General features: G+C 27.9%; 1 protein-coding gene across 3 annotated transcripts in view; it reads left to right on the top strand.

Moving 5' to 3' along the window:
* The first annotated feature begins 6,868 nt into the window (after positions 1-6,868).
* LOC107436982 (hemocyte protein-glutamine gamma-glutamyltransferase) overlaps positions 6,869-21,967 on the top strand; it is a 57,091-nt gene continuing 41,992 nt past the window's right edge. Inside the window, exon 1 of one of the 3 annotated variants that reach the window (XM_016048832.4) lies at positions 6,869-7,007. The gene's annotated coding sequence lies outside the window, so the exon portion shown is untranslated. Of the gene's footprint in view, positions 7,008-13,910; positions 14,049-16,932; positions 17,055-21,967 lie in introns of those variants that run through there. The other 2 variants (XM_016048834.4, XM_016048835.4) reach the window with 2 other exon arrangements.

The following is a 21,967-nucleotide window of genomic DNA, read 5'->3' on the forward strand; positions in this document are numbered from 1 at the left end:
AAATATACTATCATTTAACATTTTCATGTTTTTTATTCAAAGCATTTGTGTTTATTAGAAAAATTTCGCATTTAAGGGCCCCGATCAAATAACCATCAATGAATATTTTAAATAAATCTTATTTTCTAATTATTTTGATTTATTAAGTTTTTCCCTAGACATGAGATTTTTCCTAGATGTATTGTCTTATGTCTCATTTCTTCATTATGATAAAACAAAAAGGTTTTCGAATAATCAATACTGCACCATTTTTAAAAATTGAAGTCTTTTAATTATTTAAAAAATGTTTTGAATACCACCAGCAAGAAGTCTCTTAGAGCCCTGACCATGGCAGATGCCCAACTTTCACTTGATGACTAAACTTGAACACTTGATGACTCTAAATACTAAAAGTTAATTTCTAATTCAATAGTGTATTTAAAATGGAAATGAAATTAATTTTATTTATTTTCAAGTAGAATAAGTCCTTTAAGAAACGCTACGATGTCGGTATAACTGTGGTTAAATAATTTCGAATACAAGCTCTTTTTGTTTTAACCGATTAAATCTCTTGTTTAAGAAAGATGTGTGCACTATCTTATCAACTTTTTCCACTATGATTTTTATTTATTATTATTTTTTGTTGCATCTCTCATTCATAAATAAATATATTTAAATCGAAACTCGGGAAGACGATCAAAGTTAAGTAAAAGAATCACATATTGAGCGAATATGGGGTTGCCGGAAAAAGAGTGAGAAATAGGCGCTATTGTTATTTCAGGGCGAGATGCAATTTTAAACTTGAAGATGTGTCCTAACTGCCCTAGAAGTTTGATGCAGCATTTACTCGACACCTGTTGATTATATAACCTTTTTAAACTTGAAAAATTTTGGCAAAAAAACAGACTAAAAATGTCATTTTTTAAAAAAAAATCTGTAGTTTTAGGAGTGAAACTAATTTCAGATTTGTAATCCCACCTTCTCTTCAGTGGAACCTTCCTGGCCGAGTGTTATCACTCACCAAACGCTGCGCGTAGCGTGGAGTTAGCAGGTTCGAATCCCACTGTTACCCTGGATGTATCTTCGTTCTTTCCTTTTTTATATTGTTCTATCTGCTCCTCTACTTGACGAAGATTTAAAAGCCTTAATTGAGCACACCAGATTGCAAATGTAAGTTAAGATTGCAATAAGCAATAAACCCGTATCAGTATCAAGTATCACGATCAAGTATTTGTATAAATGCAACAAAAAATTTGTTCCCCAGTGTAATTTAAAGTAAGTATTATGTTAAATTAACAAAAATAAGGGGAAAAATTTATTTGATCTTATGAATTCCACTTACAACGTATATAAATTTTTAAAAAAAGGAAAAAAGTTTTTATGTCAAAAGTATAAGCCCCAAGTTAGGATTAGATCTATTTTTCAGAAAGCTTATAATTTCTTGACTTTCACAGACCCAGGAAATTTATAAGCAATCTAGCTGCTTTTATACAAAGCTTGAGGTGTGGGTCGGATAACAATGATTTCATTTATTGAAACACAGAAGATATCATTGGCTTTTTCAACAAACTCTATTTATGAAAAAATTCTTTCTCTCAATTATTGTTCTGTTATTTCCCCATCTTCTTCACCAATAGCAATAATAAAACACATATACTTGACATGCGTATATTCCAATATTTTGATCAAAAGTCTTTTTTTCTTCTGTCTTTGATCATTTTCAAATGTCTGGCAAATTTTCACCTGAGTCAGACTCTGCACTTTCTGGGTTAGCACATAATGTTTACCAAAAACTGGTAAATATGAATTTGAAAATTTCCTACATATAATTCTTCCAGTTTACTAAAGAGTAAAATAGAACGTCGTCCAATATCGTCGTCCAATTTAGTATAGAATAATATAGATACAACTATTATATTCTTCAATATAAAGGTATTAATAGTAACTGAAATTTATGTTTAAAGTGCTTTTATTTTTTACAGGAAAAGTATTTTTGCAAACAACTGAACTTGTTCGTTAAAATAAAAATAAATTAATTAATTTAATTAAAGAATAAAAGCATTTTTCTTTCATATTTTTAAAGAAAAAAATGGAACAAAAACTGCCCAAACTTTTGTATAATTAAAAGGCAAATGAAGTTTCTCAGATCATTTAAAAATAAAAACGATACATGGGTTGCTCACAACTACGCACATTAACCTTAATTGAAATTCGTTCGTTTCCCCAGTACTTTATACATTCAGTTGAAATATTCACTCCTAAAAATATGATATTTGTATACAAAAATCTTACAATAATTTAATTTAAGTGTTTATTATTTTTCTCACCTAGAATCTTGCCTGCCCCGTACACATTCAGTTGAAATATTTACTCCTAAAAATTTGATATTTGTATACAAAAATCTTACAATAATTTAATTTAAGTGTTTATTATTTTTCTCGCCTAGAATCTTGCCTGCCCCGTACACATTCAGTTGAAATATTCACTCCTAAAAATATGATATTTGTACACAAGAATCTTACAATAATTTAATTTAAGTGTTTATTATTTTTCTCGCCTAGAATCTTGCCTACCCCGTACACATTCAGTTGAAATATTCACTCCTAAAAATATGATATTTGTATACTAAAACCTTACAATAATTTAATTTAAGTGCTTATTATTTTTTTTTCTCGCCTAGAATCTCGCCTACCCCGTAAAGTATGGATTGTGCGAAGAGCTTTCTTTGTTTTATTACAACTCTATTGTTAAAAATTAAAGCAAAACAACAAAATAATGAGGAAAATTCATAAAAAACAAACAAACGATGTCAGCACTACTCCTGTCCTGTTAAAAGTTTTGGATCAAATTAAGGTAAAAAGTTCTGAAATTCAGGGTGACGGTACATTTTATAGTAAAATCTATTTTTATCGGACATATTACAGACAGACAAACCTCTTGTTTTATAATATTTTTACACAATATTTGTCGTTCCTTTTTAACTAAATAATTTCTAAGACATATTTAAAGTTCTACTACTATACTAGTTGGATAGTAATAAAGTAATATCAAGAGAAAATTAATTACTATAAAATTTATTAAATATGTATGGCACAGCGGTTAGTGATTAATTACATTTTCAGCAGTTTTTACTTAGCATCCCCTCCTCAATTTTTTTTCTGATTACGTTTATGTTTCTTCTAACCTGTAATTTATTACATTTTACGAGAGTTTTTAGCTCAAGTGAAGCACAAAAAATTTTCAGTTTATTCATAGTACGGGAAGTGGTAGAATATTTCGAATTTCCGATTTAATCGAGTTTTAATTGAGTTAAAAAGAAGAAAGCTTGTTCATCAGTCATCTTGAAAACAGTTTATGTATGCGGCTAATAAATCATTCAAAACTTAGAGCCATCATAAGGATTAGTTTTTCTCTATATATAGTTTATAGCAANTAGTATAGAATAATATAGATACAACTATTATATTCTTCAATATAAAGGTATTAATAGTAACTGAAATTTATGTTTAAAGTGCTTTTATTTTTTACAGGAAAAGTATTTTTGCAAACAACTGAACTTGTTTGTTTAAATAAAAATAAATTAATTAATTTAATTAAAGAATAAAAGCATTTTTCTTTCATATTTTTAAAGAAAAAAATGGAACAAAAACTGCCCAAACTTTTGTACAATTAAAAGGCAAATGAAGTTTCTCAGATCATTTAAAAATAAAAACGATAAACTCACAACTACGCACATTAACCACAATTGAAATTCGTTCGTTTCCCTATTACTTTACACATTCAGTTGAAATATTCACTCCTAAAAATATGATATTTGTATACAAAAATCTTACAATAATTTAATTTAAGTGCTTATTATTTTTCTCGCCTAGAATCTCGCCTACCCCGTACACATTCAGTTGAAATATTCACTCCTAAAAATATGATATTTGTATACAAAAACCTTACAATAATTTAATTTAATTGTTTATTACTTTTCTCGTCTAGAATCTCGCCTACTACACAATCAGTTGAAATATTCACTCCTAAAAATATGATATTTGTATACAAAAATCTTACAATAATTTAATTTAAGTGTTTATTATTTTTCTCGCCTAGAATCTCGCCTACCCCGTACACATTCAGTTGAAATATTCACTCCTAAAAATATGATATTTGTATACAAAAACCTTACAATAATTTAATTTAATTGTTTATTACTTTTCTCGTCTGGAATCTCGCCTACCCCGTACACATTCAGTTGAAATATTCACTCCTAAAAATATGATATTTGTATACAAAAACCATACAATAATTTATTTTAATGGTTTATTATTTTTCTCGCCTAGAATCTCGCCTACCCCGTACACATTCAGTTGAAATATTCACTCTTAAAAATATAATATTAGTATACAAAAACCTTACAATAATTTAATTTAATTGTTTATTATTTTTCTCGCCTAGAATCTCGCCTACCCCGTAAAGTATAGATTGTACGAAGAGCTTTCTTTGTTTTATTACAACTCTATTGTTAAAAATTAAAGCAAAGCAACAAAATAATGAGGAAAATTCATAAAAAACAAACAAACGATGTCAGCACTACTCCTGTCCTGTTAAAAGTTTTGGATCAAATTAAGGTAAAAAGTTCTGAAATTCAGGGTGACGGTACATTTTATAGTAAAATCTATTTTTATCGGACATATTACAGACAGACAAACCTCTTGTTTTATAATATTTTTACACAATATTTGTCGTTCCTTTTTAACTAAATAATTTCTAAGACATATTTAAAGTTCTACTACTATACTAGTTGGATAGTAATAAAGTAATATCAAGAGAAAATTAATTACTATAAAATTTATTAAATATGTATGGCACAGCGGTTAGTGATTAATTACATTTTCAGCAGTTTTTACTTAGCATCCCCTCCTCAATTTTTTTTCTGATTACGTTTATGTTTCTTCTAACCTGTAATTTATTACATTTTACGAGAGTTTTTAGCTCAAGTGAAGCACAAAAAATTTTCAGTTTATTCATAGTACGGGAAGTGGTAGAATATTTCGAATTTCCGATTTAATCGAGTTTTAATTGAGTTAAAAAGAAGAAAGCTTGTTCATCAGTCATCTTGAAAACAGTTTATGTATGCGGCTAATAAATCATTCAAAACTTAGAGCCATCATAAGGATTAGTTTTTCTCTATATATAGTTTATAGCAATTTTCAGCTAACATTCATTGAAAAAGTATCATGTACAGTGCGCGAAATAGAAAATGGACTACCCTCAATAACTTTTGATCAAATGATCGGATTTTCCCGTTCTGGGACTCAATCTTAAAGGTTCGAACGTGACCTCATATATGATAATTAATCAGTGCAGACGATATTTTAAGTTACGAAGTCATACATAAAAACCTACTTTCTCTGAATAAACATATCTTTGTTTTGATGGATTCGGATTTCTGACCCCAAAAATACTTTTAATAAATTTAAATACTATATTAGCAAATTCATTAATAAATTACCAAAAATACTTTTTACTTCTACTAAATAAAATAATAAAGAAAATAATAAATATTTACTAAAAGTTATATTTTGCATAGAATTATCTTTGGATAAACAATTTTTATTATTGTGTGCAAAAATTTTTCAATTTGCTTAAAAGGTTCTCGAGATATGGCAAAATACGCAAAAAGCAAAATTAACATTAAAGAATCCAAACTTTGGACAACCCACCTGACCAAACTATTGGGACCAGTTCCCAGATTGCGGTTGCCTCCTATATTTTGAGAGTCAGAAATCTAAATCCGTTGGAAAAAAAGTATGTTTATTCAGTGAAATTACGTTTTTGTGTGATTTCGTGACGTAAAATATCATCTGCACTAATTAATTAGCATATTAAAGGTCACTGCCTCGAACCATTAAGATTGAGTCCTAGAACGCAAAGATCTGATCATTAGATCAAGCGTTATTTAGAGTGAACCGTTTATGTATTTATTTATTATTTTTTTTGTGCACCTGTACATCTTCTTTTATTTCAGATAAAAGTTCAATAAAAATCTTAAAAATGGAGTTTTTATATTTTTTGAAGTTTTTATAAGTTTTACGAAAAATTTCATTTTGATTCTCAAAAATTTAAAATTTTAAGTTTTCAATATTTTTTTTAAGATTTTCGGAATCGGGTTTAAATTAATTTCTACCGAGTTAAAACAAATATTGTTAATCAAAATCAGTTTATACTTTTGCTAATAAATCAATTATAATTTAAACCCATCATATGAGTCCTCCCTTTATAGCTGATAACAATTTTCCTCTGACATGCATTGAAAAAAATATCTTGTACATCCTCCTTTGCTTCCGATGAAAGTCGGTCAGAAATTAAATATCTTAACCACGAAAAGTAAAACTGAAGAAGATGTAATTTAAACTAAAGACAATACATGAGTAAGATATTCTTGAAACTTCAATTTAAAAAAAATGGGAAAAACCACAATACTTGGACTCAAGATGCAACTTCAAGATTCTCAAGATGCAACTTCTCAGTGAATATGGATTGCTTCAATCAGCATCTTTCGTACGAATGATGTAAGGCGATACGATTAACTCCACTCTTCTCTAATTTGATATTTAAAAACATTTACTCGAGGAAAAAATATATTATCTCGTTTCGGAAGCTAATTATTCATTCTTTGATTAACCACAATCTTCCCCTCATTTTTTATGTCATGTACTTATGCAGATATTGTTTATCACGCCCCCGCATGGAACACCCCCCCAGCCTTACGCCATCCGATTATATCATTATAGTATTAGAAAGAATAGATTTCTAACTCTATTTATCTCTAATTTATGTGTTTCCGTTTAGAAAAACAGTGAAGTAAGGGTGGAGGGATGTTACAAACCCACGTGATCTACTTAAGAGGTTCTCGGAGACTTTCTTATTAAAGTTTACTCTGTGAAACAAGTAAAGCCACTTAAAAGTGTTCGATTACGATTTTAGACCATAACGAATGCTATTTCGGACATATTTCATTTAGGAACTGTTATTTAGGGGTATGTTTTATTTTTTTCTTTTATGATTAGTGTTGTAATATTAATTTTCATGTTAAGTTTAGTTAAAAATTTGATGTAAAATTATTCAGGAAAATGAAAATTCCATGAATGATCTTGGAAATTAAAAAAATACCGGATTAAATCAAATAATTTTAGTAGAGACGATAAAAAAGGTCTAATGTATGAATACAGACTACGCTGTAAAAAATTCTGCAGTAAAGGTGCCCATGTTTTTACCGTAAAACTCATTGTTACCGGTACATGTTACGGAGAAAAAAAATCTGATAAGCTGTAATTTTTTACAGAAATAGCTATCGTAAAATCACAGAATCACTCTAAATGAATAAATATTACATTAAAAATTATGCTATAATATTTCACAGTAAAAATGAATTTTAAGGTAAAAGGGATTTTACGGATGATGCACTCTAATTGCCTGTATTTTATACAGTAATTTGATACGGGATTTTTTACAGTGTAGTCGTAAATAATGCATTAGGTTTAGCAACCTGCAGAAAATTAAACGAAATTTTAATAATGTTCTCATTCATTTTTAATTTCAATAAAGTATGTTTTGAAATGAACTCAATATAGTTAAATTTAAAATTAACGTACATCATATAAACAAAGACATCATATAAATAAGCAAAGCAGCATTTATTATAAATGTTGTAAAATAAAACTTTTAATTACTTTATATTATGTTTGTATATGATAGACATCACATATTTAATAAATTGTAGATAACTATTGAATTTCAATCTTTAAAAGCAAAAGACGGAATAAAAATAAAAAATTACGGTAGTAAGCTAAAGAATTAAAGGGGAATTTTTGACTAAAGAAATTGAAGGAACGAAAGGACTTTAATTAAAAGAGATTTTATGTCTTTGAAAATTTATGTATTGTAATAGCTGCACAAAAGATATTGTAAACTCTGCATAAAATAATAATACCTCTGCAAACTTCTAACTTTAAAGTCTGTGCAAGAGAAGTAAAAAAGCGAAAACAGTATTACCGTAACACAGGAGGTAACGCAAATTACCCTTTGAGCCGTTGAGATTGGCACTTTAGTACGTGATTATATAATATCATGAATGTTCAGTTGATTGTCGTAGCAAGTGTAACATTCAAGGTTATAACCTTTTCTTTCTTATTGTACATAGTCCTAATGTTTAAAGCATAATGTAATTTCAATATTACAAAATAACTTAGCCTAAATTCATTGCAAAAAAATTCTGGATCAATCACGGAAAAAAAATGTCGGCACTCAGGGTGCCGGTACATTTTTACCGGAACATGTAATGGAACAAAAATTCTTATATAATATTATGCTTATATTTTACTATAAAATAAATAATATTTTACGATAAGAATGGATTTTACGGTAAAATGGAGTTTGCGGATGATGCACCCAAAGTTCTGGTACTTTATACTGTAATTTGATTCGGAATTTTTCACAGTATAGCTCCAACATTTTAAAATTATCTCCTTATTTTAATGACCTCTTGTAATGCATATTTGTAATAAATATGCATCATTCATTCATTATTAGTATCCAAAATATCTCCTATACGTTAATAGGAATTTATTTGTTTGAGAAAAAAAAATGAGAAAAATTGGGGTTAAGAAGAGTTACTGTACATACAAAACTGATATTTTTTTTGAGAAAGAAAACATTTACTTATTTTTTAACTGTTTTTATCTCTTCAAAAGTAATGGAACAGATAAGTTTTGTACTTATTTCACTCATACTCTAAACATTTTGAGCATAAGTTTCTCAAAATGTTAATCTAAACATTGGCATTTCACATTCAACTTTCTCACATAAAGAATTTGAAAAGTTTGATTTCGAATTGAATTTTCCAAAACTGATCAGTTCCTGCTGCAAATATTTATTTTTAACCAGAAAATTTTTAACCAGTTAAATCATGCGTTATTTATTCATAATTTGTCAATTATTTTTCTCACTTTATAATAATTTCTAATAAAATAAGCAGTGTTGAAAATATGTCGGAACCACGTCTATTCAAATAAATGGTTTTTATGTGAAGCTCTAAAGTATCATGATAAAATTATCAAATTTTACCACATATGCCGAATTTTATCACATACTATAAAACAATATTTTGTGATTAATTTTACCAAAATCATTATCAAAGCGCTTCTGTAAAAATTACTGAGCTTTTTGGTGTTCCTTCAGAGCCAGAAACACGGTAATTTTTTCTAAAATCCTTAAAACAAAAGGTATTAAGGAAACTTTTGATTGTTTCCTTTTTTTTTTCGAAATATAAACTAGTCTATTAAAAGTGCAAGGTATTTACATTTAACTTATTTAATAAATTTCATTTCACGAAACAGTTACCACTATCTCATAAAAACAGGACGAAACTCCACAAGAAGACATTATAAATTAAACAAGCATGAATCCTTATTTACAAATAACTGGGCGGCACACTTTCTCGTTTGTCGTTAATTCATCTCATCTCCATATTAGTGGGCAGTTCAAAAACTTCCGTAGGACGAACTGAATCCAATTGCATCTTTAGAGAATGATTTTGCCTCCTGACCCAAATTAGAATCGTTTATTAAATTCGAAGACTAAAGTACTGTTCAAGCGAGAAAGCGGCGCACCTTCATTTGAAGTCTTTTAACTGTTCAAAAATGATTATAAAACGCTAAGTAAAAAAGTATGGCCAAAACTACCAGAATATGGGTTAAGTTCATTGTCTTTGACTCTATGAGAACATCAAAAGGCATACTATTGTTTACCGAAGCGCTTAAATAATGACTTTTGGTGAAATTAACAAAAGATAAGGGTCTGATAAATGTGGATAATAAATGTGGTTTGACAAATGTGGATAAAGTTTGTTATATGTGGTAAAATTTGGGTATTTTTATCATGATACCTTAAAACATGGCATAAAAACTATTTATTCGATTTTCCATTTTGTATTTTTATTAAGTGTGTGGTAATAAGAACTATAATTTTGAAAACCGAAATTTTCGGTAAACTGTTACGATACGAACGTAAAAATTACCAAATCATTAATTCAATGTATATTTTGGTTTTATTACCAGAATTATGTTATTCTTTTACCCGAAATATCATTACCGTAGTACGGTAATGTTACCAAATTTTTTAAAAAGAAAATTTCATAATTTATTTTACTATGTATAGGGTTTCAAAAAAATTCAATTAAATGTATTTTACGCCAGTTTTAATTTACAATATTAATTTTATTCTTTTATGATTAACTCATAAAAAGGATCAGTTTCAACGTTTGGCAAATTTGATTTATCGGCGACTGTCCAAGTTTATTTATTTACATTTCTAAGATTCAAAAATAAAAAAATAAAAAAAGAAGTAGTTTCACATTTAAATTAGCAAAGGAAAAGAAAAAGAATGTAGTACACCTTAAAAAAATACGGGTGCATTAAAACGAACTTAAAGGTATCTTTTATTATAGATAATAAAAATGGTATTATATTCATTTCAAAACTTGTAGAACTTGAGTTTCTACAAATGTTCTGTAAATTGTGAGTTACTGAAGAAAGTTTTCTTTTTTTTTAAAATTTAACATAATTTTACATCTAGAAACTTTATGAGTCATTTCTTTTTCCTTTCTTTTGTGCCTTTGTAAATGAAATATAGTATTATTGAGGGGCAACAAAAATCGTAATTCTTTTTCTCAAAACCTGAAATGTGTCTCATAATTGACTTTATTTTAAAAGATTTTCATGCCTCGTACTTAAACGTATAAAAGTAAGAATTTTATGATTGATTCAAACTTACTAAATTGCGTTAAAAAATATCCTAATTTAATTTTACTCGTAAACAATTCATTAAATGTTAAAATCCTTGCAACATTTACAACAAATGTATTGCAATGAAAATTGAAATTTTTAGTGATTCAGTAAGACCATCTATCAAAATATGATCAAACTTACCGTGTTTCTGACTCTATGGGAACACCGAAAACTACCGTAATTCTTACCGAATCACTATGGTAATGATTTTGTTAAAATTAACAATTAATAAAACATGGTTTTATAATGATTGTAAAATTTGGCAAATGTGGTAAAATTTTGTAATTTCATCATGATACTTTAGATCATGATATAAAAAACATTTATTCGGGTAAATATTTATTTCAGCTTTGTAATTTTAATTAAGTATGTGGTAATAAGTACTATAATTTCGAAAACCAGTATTTCAATAAACCATTACCATAGGAACGAAAAAATTACTAATGGTTTAAATACCGTAAATTTTGGTTTTATTAACCAGAATTATGTATGTCATTACCATATAGTACGGTACTTTTACCAAAATTTTACTCTTATATGAAAAATTAGGATTTCTGACAAAAATGCATGAAAAATTATTAAATATTAGAAATCGCAAATTTATATTTGAGCAAGGAAATATCAAAAACGTTATCGAAATCTACGGATCATTACCGAAGAAGTTGGGACTAAAAACATCAAAACTTGTTTGATTGACAGAGGAAATAGAAAGGAGTTGATAAGCAATTTTTTAAGAAAATTTACAAGTTTCAGCAAAACGATTTCGATGTTTTTTATTCCCCCTTCCTCACTAGTAATTTGTCAGGCCTTGACACCTTTTTTTGCATCTCCATCACTTGAAAATTAATTTACGAACTCAAATGAGCATACTTTTTTTGACATTAATTATTTAAAAACGTATACATTTTAAGAGAAATTATGAAACACGCAGTAATTATGTTCAATGGTAACTATACGAATTTTACCCAAAAATCACATAATATAAGAAGTATATCATTGGGTTCTTACATTTTAACAAACTTTATGCAAACACGCTGAAATTGCTTACAAGGAAAATTTTCAGGTTCCAATAATTTTCAAGATAAAATGGAATGTTTTGCAGCATTTATTTTTAAGATTTACTACAAGTTAACTTCATAAATTTCTACAACATACTACGCACTCTTTATTAAAAACTCCATTCGCTTCAAAAAAATACAAACTGGAAATAGCATCGGACATGTTTCAAGCGCTCAAAAGCAGGCACCAATTTTCAAGACTAGTCAGACGTGAATGTAAAGAAGCAAATGGTATTTGAAATTTGAAGCGAAAAATTGCCACTGAAAAACGGAAAAGTAACTGTGAGAAGCAAAACTAAAATAACCACAGTAACCGAGTGAGAAAAAATATGAAAAACAGAACAAAAAAAATCACAGAAGCTGAGAGGAGAAAATCAGGGTAAAATGCATTTCCACTCACTATGAAGAGATTGTGAGGGACTGATTTCGTAAAAAATGGGAATCATTCTTGGAAATGGGTGCCTGTTTTTGAGCACTATAAACATGTCGACTGTTACTTTCAATTTTTTTATTTTTGAAGCAAATGTAATTTTTAATTAAGTAATATCTTACCACTTCAGTTTCTTGGCATTATTTATTTAACGCTACATACTCATTTTCTAGTTTTCAAATCTGAAAAAGTATTAATTTCTAGTACATGTGAAAAATATGAAAAAATAAAGTTGAAGCCTATAATAAGAATAGTATAATTTACTGCACTCTTTCCTTCCCAGCTAAATTCACTAAAATTAACTTGTCTTAAGATCAGAGAGGTCTTTAATTAAATTTAAGGTACTTATTTTAGTTATATTACCCCCCAAATATCACCGAATAAAACTTTTTATCTAAGTTTTATAATGAATAATCTTGAAACAAACCTTTCAACAATATATCCCAAAACATTTTCCCTTTTTGAAATTTCAAGTCCCTTCCCCCTCCCCCTTTTTTTTCTTAACGCATTTAGGCAATGGGACAGAGTGGGAAATTTGAAAATAATGGTTTTGTTTACTAAAAACTATACTGAACTTGTATTTTTATCCCTAGAAACTTAAAATGTTTCCAGACTTTAGCTTTACACTGTAATCTTTACCTTATTACAAGCGTTATTGCAAATGTTTTCATATACAATTAGGTTTACTTGTTGCGCTCTCATTGAGAAGTGAATACGGAGACTGGAAGGGAAAATTCTGAATATGAATTTATTCTTTTTTATTTAATTTTCACAAATAAACTAATGATGAATATTTACTCTATTTATCCATTTTTCTGACGTCCTAATTATAAGCAAAAATATATCTTGATATTTTTTAATTAACATATATTTTGATATTTTTTAATGAGAACAGTCTAATAGTTACTAAAAAAATCTGTTTGATTATCGGAATTACTATTGTGTACTAAAATATAAAATTAAAAGAAAAAGTAGTTTGAAACTTTTTTTTCTTTCATTCTTATTCAAAAATTAATTAATAATTGATTTTATAAATTAATGAAATTTCAATGATGAATGACTGTTTCTCTTAGATCTCAATAGCTGCAAATAAGTGCAAATTCCAAATATTATTTTTGGAAGGGAGCCATGTTTGGAAGATTTTACTTTTAAAGCAGAAAAAGATACCGGTGTTTCATGCTGTATTTCATAACCATAAATTGTTACGCTAAATACAATATTTTTCCATTTATTTTGATCTAAATTAATTCAAAATAATGAAAAATATATGAAAATATGTTTAAATAAATTCTGTTTCGAAACAAATACGTGTCTAAGCTTCAATTTTGTATTTAAAGACTATTATTTGAAAACTTTTGTTGCCTGATAAAAATCTGCTAGCATGTTTGAAGTATCAAGTTGGAACCTATTCGATTATTTTCAAAAGACAATCCGGAAATTGCAAAACAGAATGTATTTCACATCTTTTTTCATACCTAAACCTACTAAAACACAGTCCTGGATGTTGCGCAAATTCAACAACCCCCAGAACCCGGAAAACTGTTTTTAAAAGATCCAATGTTTGTTGTCATAAACTCCCACTTGGTTTATGCAACACTGACACACCTTCCTGAGTGTTTTTTTATTTATTCTTTATAATAGTTTGAATCTCTTCGTGTAGACTAAGGTCAACTAAACTGTTGATTCTGACAATCTTCCGGGCTTTCTATAACAGATTGCAGATGGTTTGTGGACCTGTCATACGGGGTGAGTTTTGACCTTCATTTCATTTGTCGGCTTTCAATTTTTTTATGAGCAGTCAAACAGATAAATGGTTTTTTTTTTTTAACTGCATCTCGAAACTATATTAGTAAGTTAAAAGAGTTTTTTTTTTTACGCTTTTTAAAATTCGTGTTTGACCATGGGTATGTTTTATAACAAAAGTAATTATTTGACAGCAGAGAAAGATAAAGTTACGTGTGACTCCTGATTTTGTTCTGCACGTGATATATGAAACTAATTAATATATTAGTAAAAAAATGTATTTTGTAAAAATAAATCTACGCCTGAAATATTTTCATGCAAAATTTGAATGTGCAAAAATAATAAAATAATTTTCGTTTGTTGCAATTTGAGTTTGTCCATGGACATGTTTTATAACAAAAGTAATTATCAGACAACAGCCAAATATTAAATTATGAGCGATTACCCGGTTTTGTTCCGAAACTTGATACGCGAAACTAATTAATATATTTGTCAAAAAATATTTAGTAAATATGTATCAATGCCTGAAATATCTTTGCACAAAATGTGAATACATAAAAATATTTTTATCATATTCACAAAACACCTGGGTAAAATTATAATTTTTGTCTATCCCTCTGATGTAATATCACCCAAACACATTTTTAGCGAAAATTCATCTTTCTCGTGTGATTTTTACAAGTAATTAGTGCCAAAAAATAAAATTGAAATAAAACATTAGTTATGTCGAAGTAATTAAAACAATAAGACTTTCTTTCAAACGCTTTTAGAATGAAAGAATAAATATATTCTTCAAGTTAATTGTATAACATTTTTCAAAATTTAATTGCTCTTTAGCAATAGTAATCAGAATTAAAGAGACTAAGACAAAATTAGCTTAAGAAGCGTTTTAAATGTGATGTATACATTAAACATACTAAGAAAAACAAACGAATTTAGTCAAATCAGAAAGTCAGCTAGTTGGTGTTATGACCATCTAGTGGTTGACTGCAATTTGAAAGCCTTAATATATTCTAACAAATATTTAATTTAGGTGATTCAAAATGAAAAACATATAGAAACATCAACCTCTCACTATTTCTATACATTCTAAATCTGATTTTTTTTTTAACTTCACTGAGATATGACCTAATATATTTTTCGATAAGCTCTTTATTAATTACATTTTTAATTTTCCCAAACTTCAGGAAAGTAATCTGTTACCTTTATTTGAAAATATTAACTTTGATAGATAAATGAAGAAAGGAGCAATAACCGATAATTTTAAAAAGAGGAAATAAAACATAATGATAAATGAAGTTTTATTTAAATCGAAATTGATTTAAAATTAAATTTTGAGCAAACTGCTATAAATTTATAGTGTTTCAAAGAGTTTAGTAATTTCAATTAATATCTATGCAATAAAATATGTTTTGATTTAGTATTAATTATTCTTCCATAAATATAGCTCTCCTTTTTTTTCCATTTTTGCACCATTCATCGCAGAGAAAAAATTCTGGTAAAATTACCGTATCGTATGGTAATAACACTTCTGATGAACAATACATAATTCTGGTATTTAAAACCAAGAGGTAACACGTTATTTAAAACATACATTTGGTAGTTTTTTTCATTCATATGGTGCGGGTTTACCAGAATTTCTGGTTTACAATTTAATTTCTTCGTTCTTATGGTAAGTTTAATTCATCTGCTTTCCATTTTATTTTTATTAGATGATAGGCTATCAAATTTCCAATAATGCTGCGTAGGTGTTTGCATATCTTTATGATTGAATAAGCTTTTTTTTTCATATTTTTAAGTCTCTATGTTTGAAAAAGCTTTTTTTTTCTTCATATTTTTAAATCTTTATGGGGTTTGAATGAGCTTTATTTCACATTTTTATATCTCTATGCTTGTATAAGCTTTTTTTTTATTATACGCTTTTTTTCCTTATTTTTATATCGCTAAATTTGAATCAGCTTTCTTTTCATGTTTTTATTTCTCTATGTTTGAATAAACTTTGTTTTCTATTTTTATATCTCTATGTTTGAAAAAGCTTTTGTGTCATATTTTAATATCTCTATGTTAGAATAAGCTTTTTTCATATTTCTATATCTCTATGTTTGAATATCTAAATGTTTGAGAAGTAGTAGTACTTTTTTTACGTCACACTAGAGCTGCACAATTTGTTATTGGCGACGGTATGGGAAACATTACTGAGGATGATCCGAAGACATGCTATCCCAGTTTTAATTCTCTTATAGTTCCCCCGGTTTGCTAGCTCGACAACCTGCGCGTGAATCCATGCACTTAATAGCAGAACTGTTTAACGATGATCGATACCGCACACTCTAGGTCCCCTCGCAGACTGATCAAAGCAGTCAGTCCCACTCACAGACTGCTGCCAATGATGCTTGGCTACGATGCTCTACAGGCAACCGTGCGTTTACGATCAGTCCGCTGTGCTGTTTGTCTGTTTCAGTCTGTTGTTTGATTCAGTCTCCCGTAATGTTTGTTTATTCTAATCTATCTATGAATTTCAATGCAGGGAACCATGTTTTCTAATTTCGTCCAAATTGATACCATTTTTCCTTTTTTTTTTAAACAGATTGTTAAAATTCCTACAGTGTAACGGTTATAATTGAAGTTTTTAAATCTCTAAGTTTGAATAAGCTTTAAAAGTTTTTTTTTCCAGCTCTTGAGTAAAATTATGTAGATCCATACTAATTTCAAAGCCTGTTGCCTGTACAATGTAAAATTGATTGCCTGAAGTGTTTAGTCTAACGTTCAGGTAAAACGATAAACAATTTGTTTGAAAAAAATATACAGATATTGTTTGCTTTGACAAGGAAGAAAGTAACTATATTTAGACAGCAACCTTACTTATTGAGATTATCAGTTCCTCCAGGTTTAAACTCATAATTCACTCCCGCCTACAACTGGCGTCGTTTGAACAGTCAGATGATAGACTGTCTTATTTTTTATTTTTGAAGCAAGTTCTTGACTATCTTTCAAAACCATCTTAAAAAGGTAGGATTTTTTTTTTACCTTCCGCAACAAAAACAATTTTATTTGTTATGAAAAAAAAAACGAAAATAAAAACATTAAATATTTAAGACAATTTTTCTAAGATCCTAGAATTTGTACAAAATGCATTTTTTATTGTACTGATATCCTATAATTCTTGCATAGTAATTAAACCTTCGCAGTTGTATTTGGCATTACTATTGTAGATTTAAATTAAAATTAATCATAAAAGTAACAAGTTAAATGTATTATATTGGATATATTAAACAGTAAAACATAGTAAAGAATATTAAAATGATATTTAGAGGAAAAAAATTCCGGTAAAATTACCGTACTGTAGTGTAATGACATTTCTGGAAAACAGAAACCATAATTCCGGTTAATAAAGATAATTTTTCCGTTCATATGATAACGGTTCACCGGAAATTCAGGTTTTCAAAATCATAGTGCTTACTTTCACACATTTAGTAAAAAATACAAAACTGAAAATTAAATTTAACCAAATCAATGGTTTTTATGCCATGCTCTGAGGTATCATGATAAAATTATCAAATTTTACCACAATTACCGAATTTTACTACATATTATAAAGCCATATTTTATTGTTAATTTTACCAAAATCATTTCCAAAGCGCTTCGGTAAAAATTAAAAATGTTTTTGATGTTCCCATAGAGCCAGAAACACGGTAAGTTTTACCATATTCTAGTAGTTTTGACCGTACTTTTTTTTCAGTGTACTTTGTAAGCTATTTTTTGTCTTTTTATTAAATACTAAATTAAAAATAGTTATAATTTCATAAACAATTAATATTTTATTTACAAAAACAAATAAATGTAGTAAAAATAAAATTATTCACAAACACAAGCAATATTTAGAAATTGTAACCGACATTGTTAAATGAAAGTGTTTATAAATACAAGAAACTACTTTTTAAGAGTAATATTTAACAGATGCTGAATTTCCTTATTCATATTTTTAATGTTTTTAAATTTATTAGCAACTTAACAATTGGAACTATTTGGAATTAAGAAATAGAAATAGAAATTAAATGTTTTGGCAGATACGAACTACTTCATAAAAAGGGACTTAAATAAATGCACAATTTAACATAAATTTTGTGAATTAAATTAATCAAAAAATCAAAAGAATAATAAAATTCTAACACACTTAAAAAATATACTTAGAAACCGAATTTATGAGAGTATATACAGCATATTTCGTAATGACTGCTTTAGATACTTATTTTTAGAACCTCGTTAAAAGTGAAGTATACTAATTTGGGGTGCAAATAAATATAGGAGAAATTTTGCTTTGTGTTTGTCTTGCGTAACACGTAACGCTAACTTTATTTTCTACCCCTTAACGATACTACAATTTACCGGGAAATTTTCGGGAATGTCCTTTGAAGCTGACATAGCATTTGCGTTAGAGTTTGGAGAAGCCGTAACGCTTTGAAAAATATCTCATTTCAATCCAGGAAGAAAAAAAAAGAAAACTCTATAGAGATCTAGTTAATCTCTATTGAGGAAGGGAAGATTAAAGCATCAAAACCTGTTTGATTTCCTGACAAAACAGAAAGGAGTTTAAAGGTGATTATTAGAAACTCCTTCACATTTCGAAACATAGTATTTAAGCTGATTCTGATGTTTGTCATCTTACTTTCCTCAGTAGTGACTTGACATATTTTGATAAAAATTTGCGCTTTTTTTTTCGGTGTTTAAACAATAATTTGCAACCCCTAATGTGTATACCATTTGACGAGAAATTTAAAATTATATATAAAGGGCGATTAATCTAAAACACCATGACTATGAAAAATGGGCATTAGCATTTGCAATGGTGTAGGTTTGATGCACTTGATCTTGATCAACGAAGGTTTTCGCCTCAACAGCAAATTTAACAGTATATTTAATCAGACAAAACCTTGAAAAACATTAATTTTTAACAATAAAATAAACTTTTAGGTGTTTTTTTTTATTCAGAACTGCACGTATCTAAACAATCCTCTCTGAGGATTGAAATCCACGCTTCTTTCCTTTAAGAATAAAATGATATACATCTGATTTCTATTTTAATATTAAAAATGAATTATTTCAGAAACAGAAAAAATCTGTAAAGTAAACAACAGCTCAATGAATCTAATGGCATAGTTATTTTTTTTTATCGATGATCATGTTTTAACAGAGGAAAAAAAAGCATTTTACCATGAATAGCATAGAATGCTTTCAGCATTATTTGATGTTTCTATTACATGATTTTTTTAAAAAGGAAATATCTAGGTCGTGTAAAAAGGTGTTATTTACTTCAATATACTGTCGATATTTTCAGTTCTGGAAATAAATCTGAAATTTTTTTCTGTACTTGGCAATCAGTACTTGGTTTCAGTATAGGCAATGGATAGAACTAAAAACCCAACATTATTGAAAAACGATGTTATGCATAGATAAATTACATATTTTGTAATTATTTCATCTCCATACTAATGTTTTAAAAATATAAAAAATTATTTTATATATTACAGAGGGGGTGTAGTGTTGACATTTTTTATTTATTTGCCAAAAAAGCATATTAATCATTATTTTAACATCTATCTAGTATTTTGTTATTAAACTTTGAACTGTTATCTTCATTCAGAATGATAAAATAGTTAATTTGAATGTTAGGGGGAGTGTGTTGAAACGGATAGAAAATGTAAAGGATCAGTAAAATTTGTTCCCCTATCACGTGATACCCGAAAACAGTGAAGAGCCGGAAATCCTTTAACCCTTAAGAATCTGCGTCTCCAGTATTAAATTTTAGTTTAACAATCTTAGTAAAATTAATATATTTATTAAGTTACGATGTGTAGAAGATAATACCGTAACATACTATTACAGGAGATAATGTAGCATACTTGTAATGAATTGAGAAGATGATATCGTAATATACTCTTATGTACAATAAATCACGGGGAAAAAACAGTATCACCTTCTATCTCTCATAACTTCAGGTTCTGTTCAGCAAATATTTTTCTAAATACAATGGGAAAAAACTATTTACTTTGAAATTAACTTAAATTAAGATATTTTTTAAGCTTTGTATCGCGTTTCAACTTTGTAGAAAATTTTCAAATTTTTCAGTTTATTAAATATATTTTCAAGCAAAATTTGTTTTTAGTAATTTTCCATTTGAGTTCACGATATCTTATATTTGTATACAAATTATATTGAGAAAAATGCATTTTGGGAGTTTATTGGCTAATTATTCTTGATTAGTTTAAAAAAATTTAAATTAAATAATAATTTTTATTACTAGCGTAATCAATTAGCTAACTTACAAAAACAGCTGTTTTTCCTTATTTTTTCCACAAAAAAAGTATCATAGATGCTCCCCTCAAATTTGACTTTTTGCTTTTCTTTTAAGTGGATAAATAGGACACTCATGCACTGAGAAAAAAATTATGGTCAAAACTTACCAGAATATGGCAAAATTCACCATGTTTCTGGCTCTAAGGAACACCAAAAAGCCCGGTAATTTTTACCGAAGCTCTTCGGAAACGATTTTGGTAAAAATAATAATAAAATATAGTTTATAATGTGTGATAAAATTTGACAAAGATAGGGAAATGCTGTAATTTTAACATGGTACCTTAAAGCAGGGCATAATAACCATTCATTATGTTAAGTTTACTTTTCAGTTTTGTATTTTTTATTCACTTTGAACAATAATTTTAAAAACCTGAATTCCCGGTAAACCGTTATCATATGAACGAAAAAATTACGAAATGACTAGTTTGAATACCGTATATTATGGTCTTAAACTTGAATTATGTTGTTGTTTTTTTCTGCCAGAAATGTCATTACCATATAGTACGGTAATTTTACCAGAATTTCCTTCTTCGTGTGGATACGAAATTTAAATGCTCTCATATTTCAGACAAATTTCTGAAATTATTCACAATGTAGTTTCATGATTAAAGAACACAATGTAATTTATTTAATAACTGAGTAACAATTCCAATTTTAAATTTTGACTTTGGCCATTTTAAATTTCCCCTTTTAAGTTTTATAATTGGAAACATAGTAATGCGCGCTCGCGATTCTTATTCAACAACTAAAGAAATATTAAATTAATTTCAAAACGAAAAAAAAAATCCTTCACATGACATGAGTGAAATTTTAAAGCAGACGTAAAACTTATTTTTGGCACTTATGGGTGTTTATGGCTTTAAGCAGAAATTTATCTGCACTTAGATGTAAAAGCACTCTTAAGATGATAAAAGTTACAAATTGTTCTTGAACTTCTCTTTAAAGAAGTGCTTGTTGCATGTTTTTTAAAAGCTGATAATGTTCTTAATTCATTTGTAACATATACCTATTCCTCCATGTCTTTGAGCCATGTAAAAAAGCTGTGAAATCATTACCAACTTTTAACTATAAGTAATCGCAAAGGAGTAATAGTTAAGAAAAAGTTTTTGCATATTTGTGTAGGTCGTGTTAAGGACACTAGAAAAAAATAAAATATTCTAAATGGCGACTCAATTTACTAATACTAAGTAAAAAACTTTCATATTCAATGCTACTTCCTTATTTGTTTTGACATTCGCTATAAAATAAAGTAGTAAATTTAAACGCTTAAAAGACCTTCATATTTCAGCTGAAATTAAACATATCACTTTATGGTTTGTAAAATTCAGGCATAGTTTTAAATATTGCTTGTAGTAACACATATGTCCAGCAATTATTTAGAACACTTAAAAAATAAATTGAATTAATACTAAATTAAAAACTTTCTATATTTCAAGCTACTTCCTCCTTTAGCTTAACATTCGCTTTAAAATAAAATAAATTGTAGCAAATTTAAACGCTTAAAAGACTTCTATATTTCAGCTGAAATTAAATAAATTATTTCATGGTTTTTAAAACATACGCATAGT

The sequence above is a fragment of the Parasteatoda tepidariorum genome, chromosome X1 (assembly GCF_043381705.1).
Source record: "Parasteatoda tepidariorum isolate YZ-2023 chromosome X1, CAS_Ptep_4.0, whole genome shotgun sequence".
NCBI lineage: Eukaryota > Metazoa > Arthropoda > Arachnida > Araneae > Theridiidae > Parasteatoda > Parasteatoda tepidariorum.